Below are 26,985 nucleotides of genomic sequence, written 5' to 3' on the forward strand. Positions count from 1 at the left end.
TGAGTGCTGAGTCAAGGACAGCAGAATAGGGATCAGCTTCCTGCCTGTGTCTGGTGCCCCTGAGCCTAGTGAGAACCCACGGTCTTCTCTCTGCTTCTCCCAGGGTGCCCGCAGCTGCTGAGGGGACACATACGACTTGTGAACAGAGGAGGCTGCAGGAGGTTCTACGTCCTCTTGTCCACTTGGTTCCCCTGTCCGGCCCGCTGCACGCACACAGCTCTTTCAATGATGGGAGGAGGTGATGGGGGCGGTTGGAGCAGCAGTTCTGTTGAGTTGGGGGAGGGAGTTCTGTGGCCCTCACTCTGCGCTGGGATAGCAGCTGAGGCCGGGCAGCGGTGGGTGTCCTTGTTGGAGGTCTTCAGAGCTGTGGGGGGACTTCTGTGGCAGCTGCAACTGTGGCCTGGAGGGTGAGCGTCTGTGGTAATGGGCTGGGCAGCTCTGGCTCTCATGCAGAGACAGGAGTGACTTAGGGTTTAGGAAAGTGAGCAGCTGGGAATAATTGGTTAGGAAACTAATTAAGTGGCAGCAGGGAGAGAACTGTCAAAAAATGGGTCATTTTATGCGAGTCAGCAGCAGAAAACATTTGGAGTCCAAGAAACAAAGCCAAGTGATGGTACTGGTGTGTCCACGTGTGAGCCCACGGTGCCCACACGCGCCTATGCAGGGCTGGACGGCATGAAGCCAGGCTGCAGAGACCGCCAGGGCATAGCCCCTGCACCCCGACTTCTCGGGCTCCTCACTCTGCCCCCACTCAGCACCCTGTCATGCGCCCAGCCCTCCCCACCTGACCATCTCCTTCCTTTGGACTTTCCTGGGAAATTGGCAACACAAACAGTCTGATAAGCCAATCCACTTAAGGCATTAATTGTGGGTAGGCAGCTTAATATGTTAGTGTCTTAATCTCTCCTGCTCTCCTTCCCTCCACAACACTTTTTCGGAAGAATCTTTTCTTGGCCGGGGAAGGGAAGGGGATGTTCTTTTTGGTGGAAAAGCCCTCTGAACCCAGGGCATGATTGCACTCATAGAATCTCACAGATGGCAGGTGGTACCATGTGATGACTTATTCTGAAGGGCTGATCCAGGCCGTGTGCATGTGCACGTTGATGAACTGATCACTCACAGATGTCTCTCGAGCGTCAGAAGTGAGCTCAGGGTGGCTTCATTCTGGGCAGGGGCTTCTGATGATGATAACAATGTGTGAGTGTATTAGTCTCCCGGGGCTGCCGTGACCACTGCCGCTGACCTACTGTTTCAAGACAGCATGACTTGCTCCCACGGTCCTGGAGGTCAGGAGTCCAGCTCAGCATCCCTGCGGCTCCAGGCGACGGTGGTGTCTCTCCCTTTTCAGATTCCAGGGGCCGCCTGCGCCCTTCGGCTCGTGGCCGCTTCCTTGCCTCTCTGCTTGCATCGTCACCTCTCCTCGCCTGTGTCGGTTCTCCCCCGCTTCTCTCCTGAAAGGACACTTGTGATGACATGTAAAGCCCACCCGCATAAGGTGGGATCATCCCCACATCTCAGGATCTTTAATCACACCTGCAGAGTCCCTTCTGACATCTGAGGTCACACTCCAGGTTCTGGGGATTGGGGTGTGGATATCTCTGGGGCCATTATTCAGCGGCCACAAAGGGTGTGATCAGAGGGACCTAATGCAGAGTGCTCTAGATACAGAGCAGGGCAAGCTGGTTCTGCCTGGAAGGTTTCACAGCAGAGAGGAGCTGGGCCAGGTCTTAGGGCTGGAGGGCTTTGCCTGGGATGGGGCGGGGAGACAGTGGGCATGGCTGGCTCTTGACTTCGTCTTCCTCCCTCCTTCTGTCCTCAGCTCCAGTTCTGGGCAGGGTTAGGTGGTACTTGTGGATGTCCCTGCCGGGCTTGAGACAGGCACAGGAGATGGGAACAGAGAAAGGCAGTACATGGAAGACGAAAAGGAGAACGATGGGCCCACCCACGGTTGTCCCCAACGGCACAGATGCGCTGTGTTTCCAGAGTGAGCTGGGCACGGGTGCAGCGTGGGGAAGGACCAGCCCTGTACCCATGAGGGGATGGAGAGGTGACGTTGCCCAGGTTATGGGGTCAGCTCCTCGACACAGCCCTCCCGGCCGAAGGTTCCGCAGCCAGCGCGGCTGGCATCTCTCCCATCGAGCTGGCCCGCAGGGCGAGCTGAGGGAAGCGGGAATCCCATGTCGTCCTGTTGGCGAGGCTGGTTCTCTGTGACTTCTAACGAGGGTGGTATTGCTGACCCAGCCAGTGGGACCATGAGGTGCGGGAATGGGGCAGCGCAGGTGGGGGGGACAGAAACCCCCCAAACCGCGGAGGGAGGCGCTGAAGAACTTTGTACCCCGGCAGTTGTGGCCCACCTCCAGCCGCACGGGAGCACGCTCGTCCTCGAGCAGCGGAGAAGGGTCCTTGCGGCCTCATTGCAAGGCCGGGATTTCAGCCAGCTTCTGCTGCACCTGCTCTCTGTCCCTCCTCGGGTCACCTTCCTTTTGGGTTTCTGTCTGTACCTCTGCCTGGTGGATGCACTGGGCTGTTCGTCCAAGTCCACTATGAGTGATTCACTTTTCCCTCTGAACCCACTGGTGGGGGTTGTACCTGTCTCCCCGCTGACCAGTGAGGATCTGGGGGCCCGACAGTGCTTTGCGGTGCCCAGGCCCCAGCTGAAAGGCCGTGTACACGGACGCTCATCAGTGGCATCAGGCTGTCTGTCTAAGGGCGTGGTGGCTGCCACTGGGGCAGAAGCCCGAGGCTCACTTCTTCCACGTAGCCATGTACATGTTTTGGAACCAGCTAGCCTCTGATAAATGCAGAGCTAAAAAAAAAAAATCACAGCAATCACTGTACTAGCTGCTCTCACTGGCTTCCCATTTAATCCTGAAAATGGTTCTGTGGGGAGAGCCCAAGGTGAGGTTCCCCCCGCCCCCGGCAGAGCTGGGCTTCTGGCCTTGAGCCGTGGGTGGGAGGCCTGGTGGGTGGAGCTGCTCTGGCTCCTGTGCTGTGAGCGGAGCCCAGATCCACCTCCCAGCACTTGGTGCCGGAGCTCTGCCTGGTTAACGTGGTGTGATGGGTACTGACGCCTGCTGAGCGCACAGGGCTGTGACGGGCGGAAAAGGGCCAGGCAGCCTTTTCTCCTCCGTCCCTCCCGTAAGGCAGCCAGTGTCTGAAGAATTCCCTGCTGGGTGGAGGCCAGACTTATGCCTGGTGTGGAGGACACGCCTGGCCCTACCTTCCAGCGCTTTCTCAGGAGGAGACCTACCAGCACCGCCACATATTCGGGTGCCGGTGGTTGAGGGGCCGGGGAGTGGTAGATGTTGGGTGGTGTTGAGGGTCCTCGAAGGCATCCTCTCCTTCAGCCCTCGCCTTTGACAGATGAGGAAACTGAGGCGCAGAGGGCAGGAGGGGTCTCTGCCGTCACCCTCCAGCAGGTTCAGAGACACGGCTGCGCCTCCACGCGGGGGCTCTCACTGCCTGGAGTCAGGGTTGCGTGTGAACAGGAGCTGTGAGCTCCTGAGGGATGGACACGCACCCCATTCCCACACCAGCAGACCCTCGCGTCTGTAATTGGCTCTCAGTCAGGCCTCCCTGCCCACCCGGTGGAGGAAGGTGGGGAGCAGGCCCAAGACAGGCTGGGGTGCCAACCCCATCTTGAGGTAGGAGGTGCGGCGTGAGTGTCGAGAGGACGCTTCAAGGCTTCTGATCTTTTGGGGGCTTCCGTCCGAGACAGAGAAGAGCACACAATTCCTGCTCTGTGAGAAGAGGTTAGGAAAACAGCCCGACCCCACATTGTTGGTGGGAATTCTCAAATGTTCCCTGATGCACCTTCCTTTCTCTTCATGGGCTTCCCTTGGCCACTGGACCAAGTCACCATGCCCAGCTTCTTATCTGCCCTTCTGTTGCTGAAATAAACACAAGCCCTGCCTTTCCAAACCAGGAAAAGCAGGGTGAAAGTGTCCTCTTAGGGGTGCCAAGCCATTTTATCTTCTTTGTCTAAGTAGGCCCATGTAGGTGACATTGACAGACATTGGGATGTCTTCTTAGATGGGACCCGTTGTCCTGCTGGTGTGGGCCAGGTGAGGGCGGCCACCACTGCCCGGAGGGCAGGGCAGGGCCAGTTCTCTGCAGAAGGAGTGGGTGTGGAAGCACTCCTGTTTTGTTTGTTCACTTATCCACTCACTAACGATTTGCCAGGTCACGGGGCGTTGGTTCCTAAAGGATGCTTGAAAGGTTGGAAGAGGGGAAAGTCACTCTGTGGAGCGTCAGCCTGTTGGTTTAATAGCGTGAACATCTGCGAGCTTGGTAGCATTTTCATCCATACTGGCTTCTTCCATGGATTGTTAGCCTCTTCCCATCAGGGAGGAAAGCATTTGCCTGATTTTAGAACACACCTGGTTATTTAGTTTAAACTTTACATTAAACCCCAAATCCAGTGTTCAAACCGTCACAACCTTAGAAATGATCTTTCCATAATTACTTTGGGAGACACATGAACTCTCCTCCAGCGAAGGCCGTGTTTGAGGTTTTTGACTTAGGAAAAACAGTCGTTTATTTCTAACAGCCTTGCCCAGGGAGGAAATAATATATGAACACACCCTAAAGAGAAGTTGCATCCAGAGCTAACTGACTTGTCTGAAGACCCTGGGGGTCGGCCTCCTGGACCTGTGGGGGTGATGGCGAGCAGTCTTTTGAAAGGTGTGTGTCCGTTTCCAACCAGTAGCTCAGTATTTACCCTGGGATCTCTGTGCTCCCTGACATACGTGAAGCCTGAAAATGGGCCAGATGGGAATTTTAAACCATCATGGGGGCTTTAATTTTTTTTTTTTAATAATATACATACATAGTTTAAAAAGTCAAGTCTGTAGCCTCAACACTTGTTATACAGAAGCACGCACCACCCTGCCCCGCTCCTTCCTCCTGTGCCTGTTCCCGCAGGAGGCCACTGCCGGTTCTTGTAGCTGGAGGATTTCAGTACTTAACCTCTGTGTTTGTAAATAACACACGTATCCTGTCATTTCTTGAGTTTTGGAAGGCGCTGTCTGTGGATTTCATTCCCCACACGTAGGGTTTGGTTCTTGCGCCTGCTGGCTTTGCCACCCCCACCTCCCCACATGTCAGTGTCAGTGTGTGCGGGCACGTGCCTGCCTCACACCGTCTCTCGTCCTCCGCCATCCTGCCGACACAGGCGCAGGGCAGTAAACAGTAGGGTTAAGTCAGTAGTGTTTATGTTATTATGACACTGTAAGAAATGTGCATATCCAAGCCGTGTAGTACACCATGACTATGTTTCCTTTCACATTTGATTTCTCTTGCAGTTGATAATTGCCCTCCCCTCTTCGTTTGTTTGATTTGTATTTAACTAAGCTTGATTGAACTTTAAACTTTCTGACAGAACTACAAAACTCCTCTTAGTGAGGGCAAGTCCCTAGGTCAGTGGCTCTTTTTTTTTACGTGGTCAGATCCCTCATGGAGCCTTTTCTCCTCTTGTTCCCATTTGGCTCTTCTCCAGGCCCGCTGCTTAGCTCTTGACTTGGGAGTTCCCTTCCTCCTTCTCCTGAGTTTCTTAGATGGATCTCTTCTTTTTTGGTTTGCTTCTCCATTTGGTAAAGCCTCTTGAGAAGGGCACAGGGAAAAAAAGTTTTGAGACCTTGCATGTCTAAAAATGCCTTTCCTACCCACACTCTCGATTGATAGCTGGACTGGTTGTAGGATGTCAGGCTGGAAATAATTTTCCCTTGGAATTTTGAAGGCTTTGTTCTTAATTTCTACCATTGCTATTGAGAGTTCATGTACAAAGGATCTGATTCCCGACCCTTTGTAAATGAATGGAATTTTCCCTCTGAAAACTTTTAGGAGCTTCTCATCACCCCTTGAGTTCTAAAATTTCATGAAGGTGTGCTTTGGCGTGGCTCTGGTTCTTTCATTGAGTCAGAAGCCTGTGTACCTTTCAATGAGGAAAGTTCTGTCCTTCTGGTCCAGAAAGTTTTCTTGTATTTTTTTTTCCTGTGGTAATTTCTTTTGCCTCGTTTTCCCTGGTCTTTACTCTCAGAGCTCCTGTTATTTGGCTGTTGGTCCTTTTGGACAGGCTCTGATTTTGTCTTTTTGCATGGCTTTGTCGTGTCGGAGATTTCATTAACCTTGCCATAAACCCTTCTATTTCTGATCCCAGCTATCCTGTTTTCTTATTTTTATTCTGGTTCTTAGGTCAGCTATCGTATTTTTAGTTTCTTAGGGCTCATTTTTTTGTTCTCTGTGTGTCCCTTTTTATAGCATCTTATTCATGTTTCATGGATGCAATACTTTCTCTTATAATTTCAGTTATTTTGAAGTTCTGTTCTGTCTCTGGTCTGACTTACTTTCTTCTTAGGTCCCTTTCTGCCTGTTTTGGTCTTGGGCTTCCTCATCCGAGTTGTGACCCTTGGCTGTACGTTTGTATTTAGGAACGAGACTGTGTGTGCGGGGTATACGTGGGTGACTGGTTGGCTTCGTCTTAGAAGGACAGTCAGGCAGGGAACTGGCGAGTCCCCAGATCCAAATCCTCTGCTCTCCAGTCTGGGAGCCCTATGGGCAGCAGAAGAGCGTGGTGTTAGGGAGACCTCCACTTTCAGGATGCAGGCTTTCATGGAATCTTCAACACCCCCCCCCCGCCCCCCGCCGTGGTGCCTGCTGCCCCACGTCCAGAGCCTTTTCAGAGAGTACCTTCCGGGCGCTGCTGGCGAGGGCTGGGCCAGGGTAGGGTCTGACTGCTCCTTGAACGGGCTGGCCAGGCCTCCTGCTCTCGGCCTTGCCTCCTTGGTCAGAGGTGCCTGGGGCCTCTAGGCCCTGAGCTTGCTGCTCTTCTGGGACAGCATCAGCCTCCTCCTCCTGGTTTCCCTCCGGAAGCTTCTCTGCTTCACCTGGTCACTCTCCGTGTATGCACACCCACTTCCCAAGTTTCAAGATTTATTTAATATCCCACATCTGCTGCTATCTCTTCTCCAGTTTCTCGTCTTTGAGAGTTTATACCTTTTAAAGATTCTCTGTGGTCATTTTTATTAGGGTTTTATCAGCAGCTCAGACATGTCACTGTGTGATTTTGGCAGCGTTTGACTGGAGACCCCCCTCACGCATTTCAGGAATCGGTTTGCACAGAGGGCATGTGTGTGGGCAGTCCCTCCTGCCTGCCCCACTCCTCTGTTCTAGGCTGCTGTTCCCTTCTGTTCTCTCCTTGATTTGTCCTGTGTGGGTCAGTTGTTACCCTGGGTCTGCATAGCTCTTCATGTGTGCCTAGTGGGGTGTGTGTGGCGTGCTTGAGAGTGAATGTACACCTACCTGCCTGCTGCGGGTGTATGTGTGTTCGCCTCCTGAATTGTGTTCAATCTATAATTTGCTTCAGCACCTTTTATGAGGAAGAGGTACTTTCATAGATAGTTGAAATTCTTGATTCTCTGGTTGGAAACCCAGGGGTTAATGATGACTGCTGTTCCAGAAAGGTTAGAGGGAGATAGTCTGTCTAATCTCCCTCTGGTGAATAAGGCCCTTGACTGACTGGGCCCAGTCACCTACTTGTACCAACAATAAGACCCTTGTTGTCATGGGCTGGGCAGGCTCTGTAACTGATATTCTGGCTGCCTTGAGAAAGACCGTCAGGGGATCTGGGGCTTGGGCCTGTCCTTATTCCAGGGCCTCATACACTATCGTGTTTTCCTTCTCCCCACGCCACATGTTTTCCTGATGACTTCCTGGAATCTTAGGAAACCAGGAGAGAGGTTGAATTCATTCATTCACTCATTGCTTGCTTGTTGTACACCATGGATGGGCTGGGAGTTGGAAAAATAAAGATGAGGAAGTGTCCTGCCCTCCAGGATCTCATAGTCCATAGTCAGGAAGGAGGGGTTAGCCAGCACGGGGGCATAGTGCTGAGAGAGACAGACGCACACACCCTGCGCGGCCCCAGGAGTGCTCCTGCCAAGCTCTGGGTCTCTCTGGGAAAGAACAAATTAGGAGTAATCTGGAGGTGGAGGTGCAGGATTGGTCAAAGCACAGAGATGGTGGTAGAAGATGCGGTTAAAGAAGTAGTGATTTTTGCTCCCCAAGGCCAGAAGTAAAATATGTTCATGATGAAAATTTTGGGAAGCACACAAAAAGCATGCAAAAAAAAGCTGCCCTATACCAAGAGATAAAAATCTGTCAATTTCATGGTTTATGCGTCCTCTTAGGATGTGTAGTTGCATACTTATGTGAGGCCTAAAAGTAAGATTGTTATATTTAATAAAACTCTTCTGTTTAACAGTTCCTCATGTCACCCTTTGAAGTGCAGTCTTTAATAGCTTATGTACTATGCCATCAGGTAGCCGTGTTTACTCATTTCCATACTGTGGGCCTTCAGGTTGCTTTTAAGTGTTTTCTTTTTCTTTCTTTCTTTTTTTTCTTAATATAATGCTTCAGCAGACATTCCCAGAAGCAGAATCGCTGGGTCCAGGGTGTGAACGTTTTTGAGGTAGTCGATAGTTAGTTACTGCCGGATTGCACTCTGGAAACGCCGCACCACATCAGTGGGAAGAGGGCATCCAAGGTCGCCCACTTTGTTCTCTATTTTCCTCTCTCCACGTCCTGTACCCAGATTTGTGTGGCTATTCCGGAGGCTGTAGAGAGATGCTTTCTGAGTGAGGCACCCCACAGACGGTTAAGACCATATTTGTGGTCTTAAAGAACTGAGATAGCCTGACTCATCGGAAGGCTGGAGATAATTGAAAATCCTTATTTTAGCTTCCATTTCATTTCCCCACAGTCAAACCAGAACCAGCAGCAAAGGAAGTTGGGGTGATCAGCATCTCACTCTGGCCCCTCACCACCTCCCTGTACTAATGAGAGCTGGGGGCTAACAGCAGGTAGCCGAGGGGTGGCCCTGCTGGGGGCCCGGTGCCAGTGTTCTGTGCCACCCCACGCTGCTGTGTAGTCGTGACATTTGCCCAACTTGTGTAAGCGCAGAAGCGGCCTGGATGGTAGCAGCGAAGTGGCCCTCAGAGACCTCGGCTCCCCGCTTGTTTCTCCTTTCCTTGGAGTCTGATGCTTCCTCCCTGCCACGCTCTGCCTCCTGGGCCCTCACTCTCTATCACCCACTGGCCTTTCAGAGTTGGGATGGAGACAGAAACGTTTCCGGCCCCAGAAGGTCCCTGCTTGCTTAATTCCCATGTCTCTAAAAATATCTGTGAACTTCTTCCTGCCCAGTCTCCTCCCTACAGAATCCGCCTCTCTCCCTGCACCCCACCACTCAGGGGAAGAAACAAGATCTCCGTTTCATTGCTCTTTCCAGGCTCAGAATGGAATAAATAAGAAACGCTGAGTTTCCACAGTTAAAAGGGGAAAACTGCCTTTGTTCAGCCTGGAGGGCTGCCAGCGCGCCTGGGTCTGGGTCCACACTCTTAGGGTCCTGCCTCTCCTGCACTGGGAAGGGCACCAGGGAGGAAGAAGGAGGGGGCAGGAGTCCTCCCTTCCTTCTGTGCGTGGGGTGGCGCAGGGGGGCCAGCCCTCCTGCAGCGGGCAGGCCTCCTGAAGTGAGTTGCTGTGGGAATGAAGCCGGCCTCCCAGGCCTCTGGCCGCCTGATCAGTGAGGACCCGAAAAGGAGTCTGTGGGAAGCCTCCACTCTCGGAGGCTGCTGGAGGCTCCTGGAGCTTTCTCAGGCATTCCTGGATTGGGACGGAGCCTCAGTCCCCTCCCCCGCCCCATCCCCAAACGTTGGATGCCTGCCTAATTGAGGCTTCGTTTATTTCCACATTTTCCCAGCTCTGTATAAAGAGACAAGCAAGTGGGTGATGCCTCCCGATACTCCTAAGAGCATGGGGGGTGGTAAGGGGTGGCTGGAGGGAGAGAAATACTCCAGGGTGGGCTTCCTTCATCCCTGAGGGGCTGTGGAGCAGGGAGGGGCAGGGACGGGGAGCCAGGGCAAAGGGGCTGCCAAGCTAGGCGGTGGTGGGAAGAATTTCTTTTTTTCTCCCCACTCAGAAACCCAAAAATAGCCATGTCAAAGACACAAGCCTTGTGAGCTTGGAGCCAGCTGAAAGTTATTTGCTTCTCAGCCCCTCCCTCTTCCTCTCCTCTTCCTCCCAGGCCCCTTCTTTCCAAGCTCCTGCCCAGTCATAGGAGGACTGAGCCACCCAGTACTGTGTCCTTGCTGGTGCCTGTGGGGAAGTCTGAATGTACTGCCTTGCAGCCGTATCTTAGTGTAAAAAGTCACCCCTGCATTTACTTTCCTTCTAACTTTGAATTTGCCTATTAAGATTTCTTAAAATGAAGCAAATCTATAGCTAAAATGTAGACACTAAAAAATATGTAAAGACTGGATTGGATCTTGAAACCAAGGGGAGTGGTCATATGCAAGAGAGCAAATGCCACAAAAACTGTTTGCTATTACAAATGTTTTTCCCAATTATAAATTTATTTATTTATTTATTTTTAACTGCATTGGGTCTTGGTTGCTGCACGTGGGCTTTCTCTAGTTTCGGCGAGCGGGGGCTACTCTTCGTTGCGGTGCGCGGGCTTCTCATGGCGGTGGCTTCTCTTGTTGCGGAGCACGGGCTCTAGGCCCGCGGGCTTCAGTAGTTGTGGCTCATGGGCTTAGTTGCTCCACGGCATGTGGGATCTTCCTGGACCAGGGCTTGAACCCAGGTCCCCTGCATTGGCAGGTAGATTGTTAACCACTGCACCACCAGGGAAGTCCCTTTTTCCCAGTTATAAAAGTAACATACTCATTGTACAAATCTTGTGAAAACAGGAAAGCACAAAGATGAAAATATACTGACTATTCAGAAAAATTCTCTGATGTGAACTCTTGGGGTTTAAATGATGAGAGGCCCTTTTTTTTTTTTTTGCGGTACGCGGCCCTCTCACTGTTGTGGCCTCTCCCGTTGCGGAGCACAGGCTCCGGACGCACAGGCTCAGCGGCCACGGCTCACGGGCCCAGCCGCTCCGCGGCATGTGGGATCTTCCCGGACCGGGGCACGAACCCGCGTACCCTGCATCGTCAGGCGGACTCTCAACCACTGCGCCACGAGGGAAGCCCAAGAGGCCCTTTTTGGTTTCCTTGCTCAGAGTTATTCCCGCAGGAGAAATCCTTCCAGGCATCACATCTCTGTTGCCAGCCTGTCACACGGGCAGTCAGCAAAGGGTGAAGTGGATGTCCTGCAGGGTGTCCCTCCTCGGGGGTGCTGGAAGGTGGGCTGACTTGCAGAGGCTGTCGTACTCCATTTGGGCTGCTGTGACGAGTACCATCGACTGAGTGGCTTATTAAACAATGTAGTTTGTTTCTCAAAGTTCTGGAGGCTGGAGGGGTTCAGCATGGTCGGGTCCTGGTGAGGGCCGTCTTCTGTGTTCCAGATTGCTCCTTGTGTCCTCGCGTGGCAGAGAGAGCATGCAGGCTACTAGCGCCATTCATACGTGCTCTGCCCTCATGACCTCATCCAATGCTACCACCTCCCAGAGGCCCCACCTCCCAATACCATCCCATTGCGGGGTAGGGTTTCAACGTAGAAATTTTGAGGGTGTCACTAACATTCGGTTCATAAAGAGGCCCTTCGGTGACTCTGGCCAGGCTCCACCTCTGCGCTGCAGCTGTCCTGGGTGTGGGGTGGTGGCAAGTTAGCCTGGAAACCTATGTCCCTGCATACCAGAGGGCTTCTGCCTCGAGGTCCAGCTTGTCCGGGGCGCCTTGCCCCCCACCCCCGCAAATGCCCCAGTCAGTCTTGCCCAGGGGAGCAAGGCTGGGCTTGTTTTGGGCTGGTCTTTTCCCCCTTGTGGAACCTGTCAAAATGAAACTGAATTGGTCGGTCCTCAAGCATTTTGTCAGAAAATACCTGGATTGATGTGTGTGGGTTGAATTCCAGCTCCATCTGCTAGCTGTCTGTGGTCACTTTCTGTAGCCTCGTACATCTCAGTGTTCTCCTCTGTGGAGTGGGGAGAGAAGTGCTTTTCAGGATGAGTGTGGACATTGGCCCAGAGCTCCGTGGAGCTGAGTGTCCTGTCTCCCTGCCGCCCTCCTGTCTCACTGGGGGTTCATCTCAGGCGCTGGGGGGAGTGGAGGGGGGTCCAGCTCCACCGTCAAAGCAAAGGCATGCTTCCCCTGAAGGAGCCCCTCCCTCTCAGATCTAGGGACACCTGTCACCTGGTTAAGAGAGTTGAACGTTTTGAAATAGTACATCCAGATTTTTAAAAATATGTATTTTCTATGTTTTTTAAAAGAAAAAAATTTCAGAAGCATTTTGACAGTCGCGTTGACAACAGCAAGGACTCCAATTGTGTCTGTGTTTCCCTCGTTTTTGAAATTACTTTCTGCAGTGGTGACAGTCTCCTCCTCAGGGTCCTGAGGGGTTCAGGAGACGGGGTTGCGTGCCCGGCGTGAGGTGTGCACACCTCTGTGGCACGGCGGCATCTGCTGGTGGCACATCTCCCTCCCTGTCTGCTGCGTCCCCACGCCAGCTAACAGGCGCCCAAGCCTCAAGAAGCTTCCCTGAGGCCGTTCGGACCCACCGGGCAGCGCAGTGTCCCATGCCCTCTGCTCTGGCCTCACCTCTGGAAAAAAGAGTCAGACGTGATTCTCCTTCCTGCCCTTACCCAACTGAACGAACCCAATGCCCTTCCGTGACTTGACCTCCTTTATTTATCCCTCGTGTGGCCACTCTGTCTAGCATGTGCCCCTGCAGTTGACACTGACGTCCACAGCTTGGAAGGCCCGCGTGTGCCCGAGTCCAGGTGCAGCTGTGCTGGGGTCCTCCCGCGAGTCAGTCCCTCTCCCCTTACCCACAGGTGTTTCATCGTCCCTGCCCCCCCCCCACCCCGGGGGGGTCTTATCTCCCTTGAGGCAGGGCGGTGCGGTAGAGCGAACACCAGACTGAGAGTCCGAAGGCCTGGTCACTCTGGGCAGCCGTGGACAAAGTCACTGCCACGCCCCGGCCTGGGTCAGATGCGCGTTGGTGAAAGTTAAGAGTAAAAGTACTGGCCAAGCGTAGAGCTAAGGAGGCCTCATTCGCTTCCTTCTGTGGTCCAGCCAGCTTCCTGTGCAGAGGAACCTGTCACCGTGACCTTGACCTGTCCTCGGCCCCGCTGGCTCTGGGACCCTGTGCTCGCCAGCCACCCTGCTGGAGGGAAGCACAGACCATATCTTCTGATCCTGGGGCAGCCTCAGCACCGTCGGTATCCAGCTGCTCTGGCTGTTTTGGAGGCAGTGACCTTTATTTTTAGTAAAAGCTGCCTGATTGGAGGCCCAGGTGGAGCTTCTCCAGCTCACCTGTGCTGTGATCCTTGTGTCTGGCCTCCTCTGTTTACATGAAGAGGGTTGAAGTTCGTGCCCCAACCGAAGCAAAGCTGCGTTCGCTGAAGACAAAGGCTGTTGCTGCTGAAGGCTGGCCTCCCACGGCCCCTGCTCTGTCTCTTACAGGGTCCACAGTGGGCTGTCTGCACTGACGCTGCTGCCTTCCTGATAGGCTCCCTCTCTTATCTGCTGCATCAGGACATCACAGGAGTGAAAAGACTATTGAAAAAGATGGAAGCATAACTGCAGGAAAACAGTTTGGTTTCAGATATGCTCTCCTTACATCCTGCCTCAGACAATGGTGCTTTGCACACAATTTCCCTGACTTCTGATGCCCCCGTTTTATTTTAAGCTGGAATAATCAAATCCTTGAGTAAAGCTGCTTTGTTTCTTGTTAGCAACAGGACATCTCATAGGACGTGAGGCAGGATGTTTTCTTGGGAACAGTCATCATTTAACTTTTCCTTAAAGGGGAGGAACATTTTATGGCTCCAGCAGCTGTGGGGTTAGTGTGGAGAATACGCTCACAACCTGAGTGAGGGCTCTTACCCTGTGACCCCCCACACCAAGTGGAGTTGGGGGCTGATGCTCTGGAGACAGTCCAGGTCATCCAGGAAGTTCCCCTGGCCTCTTGGCTCATCCCAAGTACAGAAATCCTGGAACTAAAATTAACTCAAGGCATTTCAGTAGCTTCCGAGGGGAGGTGGGTAGAATGTGAGTGTTGGACTGGGAGGGGTCCTGATGTGTAGGGTTGGGAGGGTCGTTAGAAGGCAAGAGGGACCTCCGTGGCAGCAGCAGGGAGAGGACTCCCCCGGACGCTTCTGGGGATGCAGCCTATTCCAGCGGCTCATCGGGCAGCCGGCGCTCTCTGGGCCTGGGGCTTTCGAGGAGACTGGGGCCCTGAGAGCAGTTCCACTGCTTTCTGACTTGCATGGCCCTCCCAGCTTCCCAGCAGGCCTGAGCCTTACCTCTTCACGCTGATGAGGGGTAAATCTGAAAAGTGTTCCGCGGCCCAGGTGGCGCCTCCTGGCCGGGGCAGGCTGGGGACATGCTCTGTCACGAGACGAGGACCTGTCCTCTCTTGTGCCAGGGCGTGCAAGGGCGAGGATACAGAGGTCACGCCAGCCGATGCCTCCTAGTGGGCCTTGGGTCCAGGGGCATTTCTGGCAGGTGATGCTCTCCGGCCCTTCCAGGTGGAGCCTCGTTCAGTGACTGCCCCGACCAGGGCTCCGCGGTAGTCACAGGAGCTGAGCACTAAGGCCTTACCTTCTCTGTTGGAAAGGAAGTGCCGTGCTGTTTGCTCTCTTGTATGTTTGGTGATCTCTGAGCGTCAACTGCGTTTCTGCTGTTGAGCTAGGAAATGGGGTGGGGTGCTTCCTCCCAAGTCAGGGAGCTTGAGGCTTCGCTAGGAGGCAGACACACACTCCCAGGTGCCAGGTGTGGGTGGGAGGAGAGCCAGTGGCAGTGGTGGGGCTCCTGGGGCGGGGGTGGCAGCGGGGGTGGGGGTGGGGCGCTGCTGAATTGGACCTGGAGGAGGTAAGGCAGGAGTTTTCAGATCCCCGGGCAGAGGGGACGGAGGGGATAGACCAGCCTGCCTGCTGGAGCCTTGGGGGACTGCGGTCCGTGCCGAAGGCAAGGAGGAGACTCCTTCCCATCCACGTGGTTTAGCCGGGTGGGGAGTGCGTGAGAGCCTGTGTGTGCGTGCGTGAGTTTTACCTCTTCCCTCCTCCAACTGCCATGTCCTGGCTGAGAACCTGGTTTCACTTGTACAGAGAGGACATGGTCCAGGGCTGCTCGTGGGAGCGATCTGCTGAAGCCTCCAGGGACAGTACCGAGGTTGGACGGATGAGGTGAGGGCAGGGTGGCAGGTGTGCTTGTTAATATAAAGCCTCCCCATGGCAAACGTAACATTTTCTAACTTTCTCTTTGGTGTGGGCTGCATGTGTTCTCCTAAATTCTGATACATGGAGATATTGGACAGGTGGCCTTCATGCCCAGAAAACCCCGGGACGAGGCCTGTGAGGGGACACAGAAGGGTGGCCCAGGCCCTGGCCTGCCAACTTGCTAATTGTGTAACCTCAAGTAAAAAAAAAAATTTTGTTAACATTTTTATTGAGATATATAGTTCATACACCATGCAATTCATGCCTTAATGTAAACAATTCAATGGTTCTTAGTATATTGACAGAGTTATACAACCATTAACACAGTCAATTTTAGAACATTTTCATCACCCCAAAGAGAAAAACCCTGTGCCCTTCAGCAGTTATTGCCCATTTCCTTCAAGCACCCCCCAGCCGCTCTGTGGACCTGCCTGTTCTGGACAGTTTATGTAAATGGAATCATACAACAGGTGGCCTTCGTGCCTGCTTCTCTCACCCAGCATCCCATCTTCAAGGTTACCCCGTGTTGTCAGAATTTTATTCCTTCTTAAAGCTGTAGAATCTTCTGTTGTTTGGCTGAACCACGTTTTGTGTATCTGTTCATCTGCTGGTGGACATCGTGCTGTTGCTGCTTTGGCTGTTGTGCTGTTGAGGATGCCCGTGGACAGGTTTGCACCTGTGTTGCAGTTTTTTGGATGTCTGTCAGGGAGTGGAATCGCTGGGCCACGTGGTAACTCTGTCCGACCTTCTGAGGGCTCTCCACACTGTTCCTGCAGCGACTGCCCCATCTTACATCCTGACCAGCGAGGGAAGGTTCCAGTTTCTCCACATCCTCCCCAGCACGCCCCTATCCATCTTTCACACTGTGCTCATGACGCTTGTCCTCGTGGGTGTGAAGTGGTCTCGATTCACGGGTTTGAATGTGTATTCTCATGAGCAGAACTGTGATGGTAATGAAGAATGTCTGTTTTATTTATCAGGTATTCGTATGGCATTTCCTGTCTGCTCTGAAGTGCTCCGTGCCCTGTGGCTCATTTATGAAGCCATTTTGTAGATGGAAAAACTGAGGCTTGGAGAGCTTAGGTCTCTTGCCCAAGGCCACGCTGCTCTGCAGCTGTGTGACGAACTAACACGGTGCCTGGCACTTCCTGGGTGCACTTGGTGAAGTGTGCCAGGCGTGCCTGCTCGGGCCGCACATTTCACGGGTTTGCGGCCCTGCGTCTTTGGCCTTGTGAATTACCAGAATTTGTTTTTCTTTTCCCGATAGAGAATGACTTCTGTGTCCTGGTAGAGGGGATATACCATGAAGGACACACAAGTTGTCCCTGTTGCTGGGTGGCCCTTTCATCCTTCCTTCCTGCTAAGCACTTCCGGCAATCAGGTCTGGGTGGGAGATCACTAAGGCAGAACTATTCATCCTTCCTTTGTCCCTGTCACCTTCCTCCCCTGCCTACTGGCAGAGTACCTGTCCTGCGTCACAGGGACAGAGACCCGATTGTTTTCCTTTAGCCGCGTCTTCCTGGTGCCTCTCTCCTCAGGTCACCCGTAGTGGTCTGGTGGGCAAGCCGGTGCGGGGCCAGCCAGCCTGCTCCAGAGAGCGCTGGCCCTCCAGTCTTACCCGCCCCCGACTTGCCCAGCCCTACTCCACTCTGCTTCCCCTGAGATGCCCTGGGGCCCTGCTGAGGGCCACTTGGCAAGGCTTTCTGTCTCAAGAGAAGCTTACTCTGTTGAGGTTCTTACTGTTTGGGGAGTGGCTGACATTGGTGGGGCTGCAGGGTGCCTTGTTGCTTTCAAGTACATCTGTGGAACAGTCCCAAACTTCTACCATGTGTGTTCTGGTGCTTTCTCCTGTATTTCCTCTTGTATCATGCTTTCCCTGCATTAAGGTTCCAGAAGCCTCACACAAAAAGCCTAGACACAGACTTGCTGTTCATCCTTGAGCGGACACTCATCTCGCTCAGCATTACCTGAGATGGGCATGGTTTCCAGTCAGCGTGCAGGTTTCACCACCCTGCGGTGCTGCTGCCGGTGGGAGCTCCCTGGGGCTGTGCTGCCGCCTCCTGTGGCCTTGCCTGTGGCAGAGGTAGGTGGGCGGGTGCTCTTGAAACTGAGTGGGGACCCCTTCCTCCCTGTGCTGCCCTTCCTGGGGCAGGACTGCTCTGGCCTCTGAGAATGTGGTGCAGGGAGGGCCCCATCCGAGACAGGCTTAGGCAGGGGGCTGGTTAGTTACTTGGAGGTGGTGGTTCTTTGGAGACCCTGGCACAGGAGAGGCCGTTTCTGACGATCTGAAATCCTGTCAGGAGGAGGTGCTTTCAAGCCAGGGCTGTTCCTCTGGGAACCGTGTCTCCTTGAAGAAGGGGGTGCTCTGTGACCTGGCAGGCCTCTCTACACTTCAGTGCTTGGGTTTTTAAAATGGTAATTCCAACCCTGTATGGGGCATATTCTACCCAAAGGCAGGTTTTTAAGTATTGGAGTACAGTGTACATATAGAAAAGCGTGCCCATTACAAGGTCCGGCTGGGTGAATGTTCACATGCCTGGGGTACCCGTGCCGCCAGCACCTAGCTCCTTGAGGTAAACATCTGTGGGGTGCCGTCCTGGCTGCCCCGCCCTCATGTCCTCCAGCCCTGCTGGTGCTCAGTACTGTACATCCAGTGGCCAGAGGACTGAAAGCAGCCTTGGTCCCCCTGCTGTGAGTCTTTGCCAGCGAGCCTGAGCTTGTTCGGGGCTAGGGACACTCTGGAGACCACTCTCCCCACACCCTCCCTTCCCAGCCCCGTGCCAAGCTGGGCGCCGGGGCCCGGATGAGGCCTGCCACAGGGCTCAGGAGGCCCACTCCTCCGAACGCCCCCCTCCTCTGAGCAGCTGCAGAGATTCAGGGTGGAGCGCGGTGCACGGGGCCCAGGCAGCCCCTGTTTCCTTCGGAGGCTGGGGCTTCCCTGGGGGTAAGGAGCATCATGAAGGACCTCATGTGGGCACACAGATGGCTGCTAGGTCTCCATAACCGATCTGTAAGTTTTCTCAGTCTTGGAAGGACATGTTGGGAACGGCAAATTATAAAGATGGACCTTAAAACATTGCCAGGTCAATGCAGAGCCCCAGGAAGTGCAAATTTCTGAGAAATTGATTGGGAATTTCCAGTAGCAAAGAGACAAGTGAGAGCATTCTTTCTCAGATGCAGGCCCCGCCATACACGCAGGGGCCTCAGCTCTTCACAAGCCCTTTTATTGGGGCGGGGAAGTCTTTGGAAGCAGAGAATGAGGGGAAGAGAACCTTGTGGTCGAGCCCCCTCCTCTCTGGAGGTTTTCCTCCTCCTCACTTCTGCTTCAGCTGTATGGAAGTGTAACCAGGAGGGTGTCCGGCTTTGGTGAGCTCCAGGCTCCCTACCCTGAGAGGGAGGGAGTTGGTGCTTGTGGGTTCTCTCTGTGGATCGTGGAGAAGCACTTCAGTCTGGGAAGAACAGGGTGTCCCAGGGCCCTGGTCTCGCACGGGGGCTCCAGCCCCTCCTGCTGACCAGCCCCAAGGAGCCTGCACAGGATGGGGCTTCGGTCCTGCGGCCGGGTTTGGACAGAGTGGGGAGGAACCAAGGCGGGCTGGGTCCCTGTTCACATTGCTCCAGCCCCGTGGCATGTGGGCACAGTGCCTGTCCTTAGAGGGGTTGGGGCTCTCAGCCCCAGGCCGGTTTCCCTTCTCCAGGCCTGCAGCAGGTGCACCCTGGACCTGGCACCACTGCTGCAGGTGGACGCCTGCGTCTAACCTCAGAGCAGGCTTCCTCTGCCCTCGATCCTGGACGCCCGAGTTTCCCTGGAGTCTGGGGCCCCTGGGGGCCATGGGAAGGGCTGGAGGGCTGTGGCTGTGCCTGGCCTGTATCCAGGCCGAGGGTCCCTTGCCGGAAGCTCTCGTTACCCGCTCTGCTCCCTTGTGTTCCAAAACCTGGATGGCAGGGGAGGCTCAGTGATTCCTGATGTGGTGTGAGCTCAGATCAGAGCTTCTCTCTCTCACGGTTGTGTGGCTTCTTGGAATAAATCAGAGAATTCCTCCCTGAAGTGCTATTTGAAGTCCTTTGGGCTTCCAGTTTGTGTGGGTCCTGCTCAGCCAAGCCCTGTGGTAGCGCCAGGCCTGCTTGGTTTCAAGGTGTGTGTGTGTGTGTGTGTGTGTGTGTGCGCGCGCTCTGTGGCTCAGCGCATCCCCTGTGCTGCCTGCGAGCTCCCCCCCGTGCTGTGTTCCAGCCAGAGGAGCCAGACCTAGTGCTCACGGCAGGGACGGTGGAGGCAGGAGCCTGTGCCTGCGTTGCTGGTCACCTGGGGCCCTCCCCCTCTTGTTACACGGAGCATGGTAGCCCCGGCCACGGGCCTCACCTCCCACCTGGCTCCCGTGGGTGGTGGGGTTGCCTGGCATGGTCTCCACTTTCTCAGTCTGCTGAGGGCCTCACAGTGTCACCAGGGAGGAGAGGACCGCCGTCCCTCCCCCCGTCCCCTCAGGCTGCTCGAGGTTTCGTTTTCTTCCTAGTTGTGGCTGGCGGGGCCTTTTGGGGGTGCTAACACGAGCCGTGGGTGCTGGGGCCCCTTACGATACCGCATCTCCAGTAGCGCCCACTCTCCTGTGCACCCCATCGGCCCCCACACCCAGCAGGCTTGCGACAGCTGTGTTTTGTCTCTCCTCTCCTCTCTGTCACTGCTTTCATTAGGTCCTCTTTGGCCCGGCCAAAAGCTGCCAGTGACCTAGTACAGCTGGCCAGGGCTTGGGCCAGCCAGCCAGCCGCCAGGCCTGCTGTGGCAGCAACCGGATAGGTCTCCTCTCTAGGCAGTTGTTCCCAACCTCAGCTGGACGTTAGAAGCGTGAGGGGACTTTTTAGTAATTCTGATGCCCAAGCCCCACCCCAGAAAATTTAAATCTGAGTCTCTGGGCATGGAACCTCCATTTAAGGATCTTCCCAGGTGATTCCTTTATTCAGCAAAAGTTGAAAACCATTGCTTTAAGCTCTAATTGCTTTAAGCTCTAAGACCTTAAAGTTTAAGACCGCTCGCCTTCTTTCCAGCCTCTCCCGTGGGGTCTGGTCCCCGAGAGCCTCTTCTAGATGCTTCAGACCCCAGTACTGGGGGTGAGCAGAAGGGAGCTTCAGGTGGGGCTTGGTGAATGTTATGGCCCCAACAGCTGCGTGGCTTTTAGTCCATCTGTAGCAAACAGCAGCTTGTTTTCTCTGGATCTACCTGGCAGGCCTTTGGGCAGGAGAGCAGTCAAACCCCGTAGCACCGCAGCACTCCCTGCCTCCCTGGCTGAGGCAGACTTGCAGGGGCGGCAGCAGCTGAAGACCAGAGCTGGGATGTGGGAATCTCCATATAAGGCACCGTTGCTCCCCCGGCCTGCTGCCTTCGTGCCAGCCCTTGCCTCCTCTCCGGAGCAGCTCCCTCCCACCTGCCCTGGTCTCTGGCTAGGCTGGAAGGGCAGCTTCTGCCAGGAGGTGCCTTTCGCCCTCTGTGTCTCCTCCTTCCTTAGCGTGCCCTGGCAGAGGGGCTCAGGAGCCATGCTGGAGGCAGAAAGTGTGCGATAGTGTCTGCTCCCTCACTGGGCTCTTAGGTTCTTCTCCCTGCAGAGAGTCCAGGTGGTGCGTGAAAGGAAGCACGTGCCCTCGGACACCAGTGGAGTCTGCACAGCCGAAGGCAAGAGGAACATGCACGTGGTGCATGGTGCGTGGGCACCATGCGCTAGCTGGTGAAGTGGCCCCCGTGGAGCATTGATTTACAGTTCCGAGCCACTGTGCGTGTGCTGGGATGGGGTTGAGGGGTACGGGCAAGCGAAGGGAGAGGCTAGAGTGATCCGTGTGGTCTTGGATTAAAGTTGGGGGCACCAGTGTGTTTAGCTTAAGAAAGACATGTGAGGAGGGAGAGAGAGATAGATGGAGAGGGATAGATAGATAGGTGGGGGGAGGGGAGTGGATGTAGATATGTGACTGTACATAGGTTATATGTGCATGTATCTCTTTGTTCTGTCAGCTGAGAAGGCCTAGAGGCAGCAACATTCCAATAGCCATGAGCATACCTAGCACCTAGGTATTGATTTCTAATTCTGTTCTCCGATGAAAGGAACCAGGGGTCCTTGGAGAAACGGCCGACTCTAGGACCAGGGCAGGTACACACAAGCTGAGCCTGGGGCACCTTGTCATGCCAGACAGTGGGACATGCACACGCTGGTGGGGCACGTCCAGGAGACACGGGGCCACGTGATCAAGGCCAGAACAGCTTGAGCAACAAAATAATAGTGTGGTATTGGATTATAATTTACACTATAAAATAGGTACCATGAGTCAGGAATGAGTGAACGAAGAAATAAGTGGGGGACAAGACACAAAATCTCCTGTGCAGAAGGATTCCAGGCAATCTGTGTGGCGACTCCGCCCTCAAAGAGGTGGCGCTCACCCCCCACTCCTTACGTGTGGGCCGCTCACAGCGACATCCCTCCTAGAAGGACAGTGTGGACAGGGGGCAACAGTGACGAACGCAGCCTCAGCTGGGCACTCAGGGTCAGCGTTGACAGTGGAAGGTCCTGCGCCCTGGATGTGACGTGAGGAGAATCTAGGGAAATGTGAGTAAAGGATGGACTCCAGTTAACCGTCCCAGATCAGTATTGGTTTCATGACTGTGATGAACATACCACACTGACGTGAGACATTACTAGGAAGGGGAACGGAGAGCTCTCTGCTGTCTTCACAACTTTCTGTAAGCCTAAATGTATCCTAAAATTAGAAGTTCATTTTAAAAATAAAAAGGAAGAAGCAGTACCAAAGAAACTGGGAGAAAGAGGAGGTTTCTCCAGGCCAGGCAGCTGGGAAGGGCCGGGAAATGTGGTGCCGCTGGAGCTGCCCTTGGAGGGCAGCTGGAGGAAGGGGGTACCCTGACTGCTGGCAGGGAAGCCCGGGCTGGTGTCCAGTGCAGGACGGGGGGCTCAAGTCATGGGAGCGAAGCCAGAAGGTGGGTGGGCTCAGGTCACAGTCGGAAAGTACCACGGGCTTCGCTCATCCCCTGCGGCCCTGGGCACCTGCTGCTGTGACCTGGTGTCGGGAGGCCAGTGACGGTGGTGAGTCTGAGGCTGCACTGGGAACGGCTGTTGAGGCGTAAACTAGCACCTTCTCAGGACTCCTTGTACTTTAGTTACTAGACTCTCCTTCAGACTCTTTGCCTGATTAAACCAGGGCAGCAGGACCAGAACGGGGCTTGAGGCTTATTCATCCATTGGCACCGGGAGGACTGGCGCCTTCCCACCTTTCCGCGCGTGGGCATGGTGGGTCCCCCTTGTCCTCTGTCCTCGCTCCCGCCTCACTCCCCACCGTGGCCCTTCACTGCCACCTCACACATTATTGACTCCGTCCATCTGACTTGTTTGACTTTGAGACCGCACGGTCAGCTCGGTGAGGACAGAGATGGTGGTCAGTTCGTTTGTCGCTGCGTCCCCAGTGCCCACAGTGGAGCCCGGCACATAGTAGGTGCTCGGCGAGTTCCTCCTGAGTGGCAAATGCTGTTGGGAGCGGCGCTTTGCCTTTATCTGCAGTGGAGGTGGTGCCAGCCCCAGGTTTATGGGGACAAAATGTCCATTTATCAAGGGACCCTTAGCGTCTGCATGTCCTCAGCTCCAGCTGAGCTTCACACCTGCGGCTTCTGCCCCCTGAGCCTGGCTCTTCCCTGGGCCTTGCCAGACCAGCCTGGCCCTGGGCCACAAGAGGCCTTTTAGACTTGGCTCCTGCGTTCCCGGCCTCCTTCCCTCCTCCCCGTAGGCTCTGCTCATACCTTTACTGCAGTGCTGAACTCACCGTGGTGGTGCTGTGTCCCCGGGGCCTGGCGTCCAGTGTGGATGCTTGTCGAGTGGATGCTTTCAGAGACGAGGCCCTGTCCTGTGTCCCCAGCCCCTCCACCTCAGCCCTCCTCCTCTAGGCTCAGCAGCCTGGGCGCCTTCAGTCTGCTCCTGTGGGACTCATCTCAGGAGCCTGTCTGCACCGCTTGCCACTCCTATGAACCAAGTTCTGTTTATTTCTGGTCTTTGTCGAGTCCTGACTTAAGCGCGTCCCATCCCTGAAACACCCTCTGCTGGAGCAAGGTGGCCTCCTCGGGCTGCGGCTGCGGAGCCTGGAGCGGCATTTCAGAGCAGCACATGGGGGCTGAGGGGTGAAGGGGGGACAGCTGCTGGCTGTGTGAGCTGCAGCGTCCTGTCCCGCCCCCATCCCGCACATTTCTTGTCAGGGGCGCCAACACTAGCCTTTCTACTCCCCCCTTGCCACGTCCTTCTCCCCCTGGCTCCAGGAAGCCACCTGGTGGCCCTGGGCTTCATGGTGCTGCCCAGCTGCTGTGCTCCCTTGGGCCGTGTGACCCCTCATGGGTCTGCTTCCTTGCCCACTGGATACCTGATGTCTCAGTCCTCCTGCTCTGATGGACGTAAGTCTATGCCAGAAGGAAACTGTCTCTGTTGAGAAGTGATAGGGCTGGGGACAGGGACACTGGCTCCATCTCCTTTGCATCTCAGAAGAAAGTTGAGTTCAAGTCCCTTTCTTGATGTCTGTCCTCCTCAGCCCCCCAGCTCTGCCCCTCGGGACTGCTTCTGCTCTGCCTTGCGCCCCTTTCCTGCCGCACTCCTGCCCCAACAAGGCTCTGCTCTCAGCCCTGAGCTGCCTCTGAGAGGCCTTTCCAGCTCCAACAGTCAGATGGTCCTTGGGTTCTCTGTCCCTCCAGCTCCCCTGATCTTTAGGTACCATCGTATGGGGGACCTCTCCCAGAGTTGCTGCCAGGACTGTCTTGTGCCCCAGGGGTGGCCGTAGCAAAGGCTGTGGTTGGCAGCTTGCTTTCTTCATGAAGCCAGCTGCTGACCTCCGTCCTCTGCTGTCTCTGCCTTTCCTGCTCCTGCCTGTCTGAGTCCCGTCGCTTGTGTCATTAGCCTAAAAGGGTCCATTTTCTATGAAGGCAGGGGGATACAATTGCCCGTGAAAAGTAGCTGGAATATAAGCCAAGTGCAGAAAAGAAAAGAAATTCAGTTCTTGAGTTTAGCATCCTGTCCGGGGTCAGAGCCACAGTCAAGCGGTCTCCCTCTCCTGGGCCCCCCTCCGCAGCAGACCACGTCCTCGGGCCCTGCAGGCTGTGGCCACCTCGGGCCCCTTTGTTCCAGTCCTACCAGCAGGCCTGCCCTCCGGCTTCCGTGGGCCAGACCCTGCTCGTCCCTGTCGGGTGACCTGAGCACTCGCTTTCTCCTCCACACGGCCTCTGCTGGGGCTCTGTGAGCGCGTCGCCTCCCCAGGCGCTCCCAGCCCCATACCTGCTGTCCTTGTATTCCTGTCACTTACCCCTACTTGAAATGGGATCGTTCTTTGTTCTTTTTATTTCCCTTCATCACCACGAGAGTAAAGTGAACTTTTGTAAAGGTGACATTCTGTCTGTCCTGTTCTTACCTTTGTCCCTGGCACAAAGCAGGGGCTTGGTAAACACCTGTTGTCTGAATCCAGACTTTTGCCTGTGCGTTCTAAGGTGACCCTGGGTCTTTTAGGCAGGCCTCGAGGGCTTCTCCTCTCTCTCCCTCAGTAGACGTGATTATAACTGTCAAGTGGATCTGGTCAGAGCCCAGAACTTTAAGCAGGTGTGAGTACAGCACCAGGTGTGAGTCAGGCAGGCAAGGACGTATTTCCTCCAGGAGTGTCCTCGGTCGGCTCCCAAAGACTGCTGCGAGTCTCCAGGAGCAGAGGTCGATACGAGGGACACTGTGCAGGCCCGCAGAAGAACGGGGGAAGGGGGCGTGGGTGCCGGGCGGGAACCCGGCAAGGCAAAATGTAAAGGTCGGTTTTAGTGGTTCTGCTGATTTACTTCAAGGGCTGGAGCTAAGGAAGTGAGCCTCCTGGCCCTGGGGTGGACCCGGCCATTGTGCTCAGCTGCCCCAGTCCTGTTGAAGTCAGAAGGCTCACCTGTCCTGGTTGCTCTTTCGTACGTAATTTGTGCCTGAGGTCACCACACCTTCCAGGAAGATAGTTCTTACGTCGTCCAGGTCTGGCTGAGGTGTGGGGCACTGACCCCTGTACGAGAGGGGAGCAGCAGGGTCCCAGGCCCTGTGCTGCCTGTGTGGGGTGCTTCTCCCGCCCCGGGACGAGGAGGGGGAATGGGGAAAGGTAGGGGGCTGGGGGTGAGAGGGTTGAGGTCCGTGCCCGTTGTTCTGTTCTTTGCATGTTGGGGAGGGCCTCACAGGAGGCCACTGTGCGTTGGGCGACTTGGCCGGGCTCCATCCATAATACATCACATTGCTGTGTAACTATCGCCATCATCCATCTTTGGAATTTTTCATCTTCCCAGGTTGAAACTCCGTACCAATTAAACGCTAATATTTGTCCTTTTGTGTCTCGTGTATTTCACTTAACATAATGTTTCCAAGGTTCATCCATTTTGTAGCACGTGTCAGAATTTCAGTCCTTCTTTTAAAATATATTTATTTATTTTTGGCTGCGTTGGGTCTTTGTTGCTGCACGTGGGCTTTCTCTAGTTGCGGCGAGCGGGGGCTACTCTTCGTTGTGGTGTGCGGTCTTCTCATTGCGGTGGCTTCTCTTTGTTGGGGAGCACAGGCTCTAGGTGCACGGGCTTCAGTAGTTGCGGCACGCAGGCTCAGTAGGTGTGGTTCTTGGGCTCTAGAGTGCAGGCTCAGTAGTTGTGGTGCACAGGCTTAGTTGCTTCACGGCATGTGGGATCCTCCTGGACCAGGGCTCGAACCCCTGTCCCCTGCATTGGCAGGCAGAGTCTTAACCACTGCGCCACCAGGGATGTCCCATTTATTCCTTTTTATAATGAATAATATTCCATTGTTTGGATAAACCATGCTTTGTTTATCTCAGTGGACACTTGGGTTGTTTCTACCTTTGGGCTCCTGTGAATAATGTTGCTATGTATGTGGGTGTGCAAATACCTGAGTTCCTGCTTTCAGTTCTTCTGGGTATATACCTAGAAGTGGAATTACTAGATGATAAGATGAGTCTATGTTTGATTTTCTGAGGCACTGCCAGACTGTTTTCCACAGTGGCAGCACCATTTTCTCTTCCACCAGCAACGCACCATGGGTTCCAGTTTTTCCACATCCTCGTCAACACTCATTACTTTCAGCTTTTTTAAAAAAATTATAACCATCCTAATAGGTGCAAAGTGGTATCTCATTGTGGTTTTTTTTGTTTGTTTGTTTGTTTTTTGCGGTACGCGGGCCTCTCACTGTTGTGGCCTCTCCCGTTGCGGAGCACAGGCTCCGGACGCACAGGCTCACGGGCCCAGCTGCTCCGCGGCATGTGGGATCTTCCCAGACCAGGGCACGAACCCGTGTCCCCTGCATCGGCAGGCGGACTCTCAACCACTGCGCCACCAGGGAAGCCCTCATTGTGGTTTTAATTTGCGTTTTCCAAATAACTAATGATGTTGCACGTCTTTTCATGTGCTTGTTGACCATTTGTATATCTTCTTTGGAGAAACGTCCATTCAGGTCTTTAGCTCATTTATTTTTAAGAAAATTTATTTTATTTATTTATTTTATTTTTGGCTGCGTTGGGTCTCTGTTGCTGCACGCGGGCTTTCTCTAGTTGGAGCGAGTGGGGGCTACTCTTCGTTGCATTGCGTGGGCTTCCCATTGCAGTGGCTTCTCTTGTTGCAGAGCACGGGCTCTAGGTGCGTGGACTTCAGTAGTTGCAGCACGCAGGCTCAGTAGTTGTGGCTCACGGGCTTAGTTGCTCCGCGGCATGTGGGATCATCCCGGACCAGGGCTCAAACCCGTGTCCCCCCTGCATTGGCAGGCAGATTCTTAACCACTGCACTGCCAGGGAAGTCCCTTTAG

At 54.5% G+C, this 26,985-nt stretch overlaps 1 protein-coding gene across 20 annotated transcripts in view; it reads left to right on the forward strand.

Annotated features, from left to right (window-relative positions):
- Positions 1–26,985, forward strand: part of MPRIP (myosin phosphatase Rho interacting protein) — a 129,000-nt gene that overhangs the window by 44,933 nt on the left and 57,082 nt on the right. Inside the window, exon 1 of one of the 20 annotated variants that reach the window (XM_089900168.1) lies at positions 15,065–15,124. The exons of the other annotated variants lie outside the window; for them this stretch is intronic. The gene's annotated coding sequence lies outside the window, so the exon portion shown is untranslated. Of the gene's footprint in view, positions 1–15,064; positions 15,125–26,985 lie in introns of those variants that run through there. 20 annotated transcript variants of the gene reach the window in all.

This window comes from Delphinapterus leucas, chromosome 19 (assembly GCF_059928025.1).
Source record: "Delphinapterus leucas isolate spDelLeu-1000000601 "Yukka" chromosome 19, BTC_Dleu_Yukka2, whole genome shotgun sequence".
NCBI lineage: Eukaryota > Metazoa > Chordata > Mammalia > Artiodactyla > Monodontidae > Delphinapterus > Delphinapterus leucas.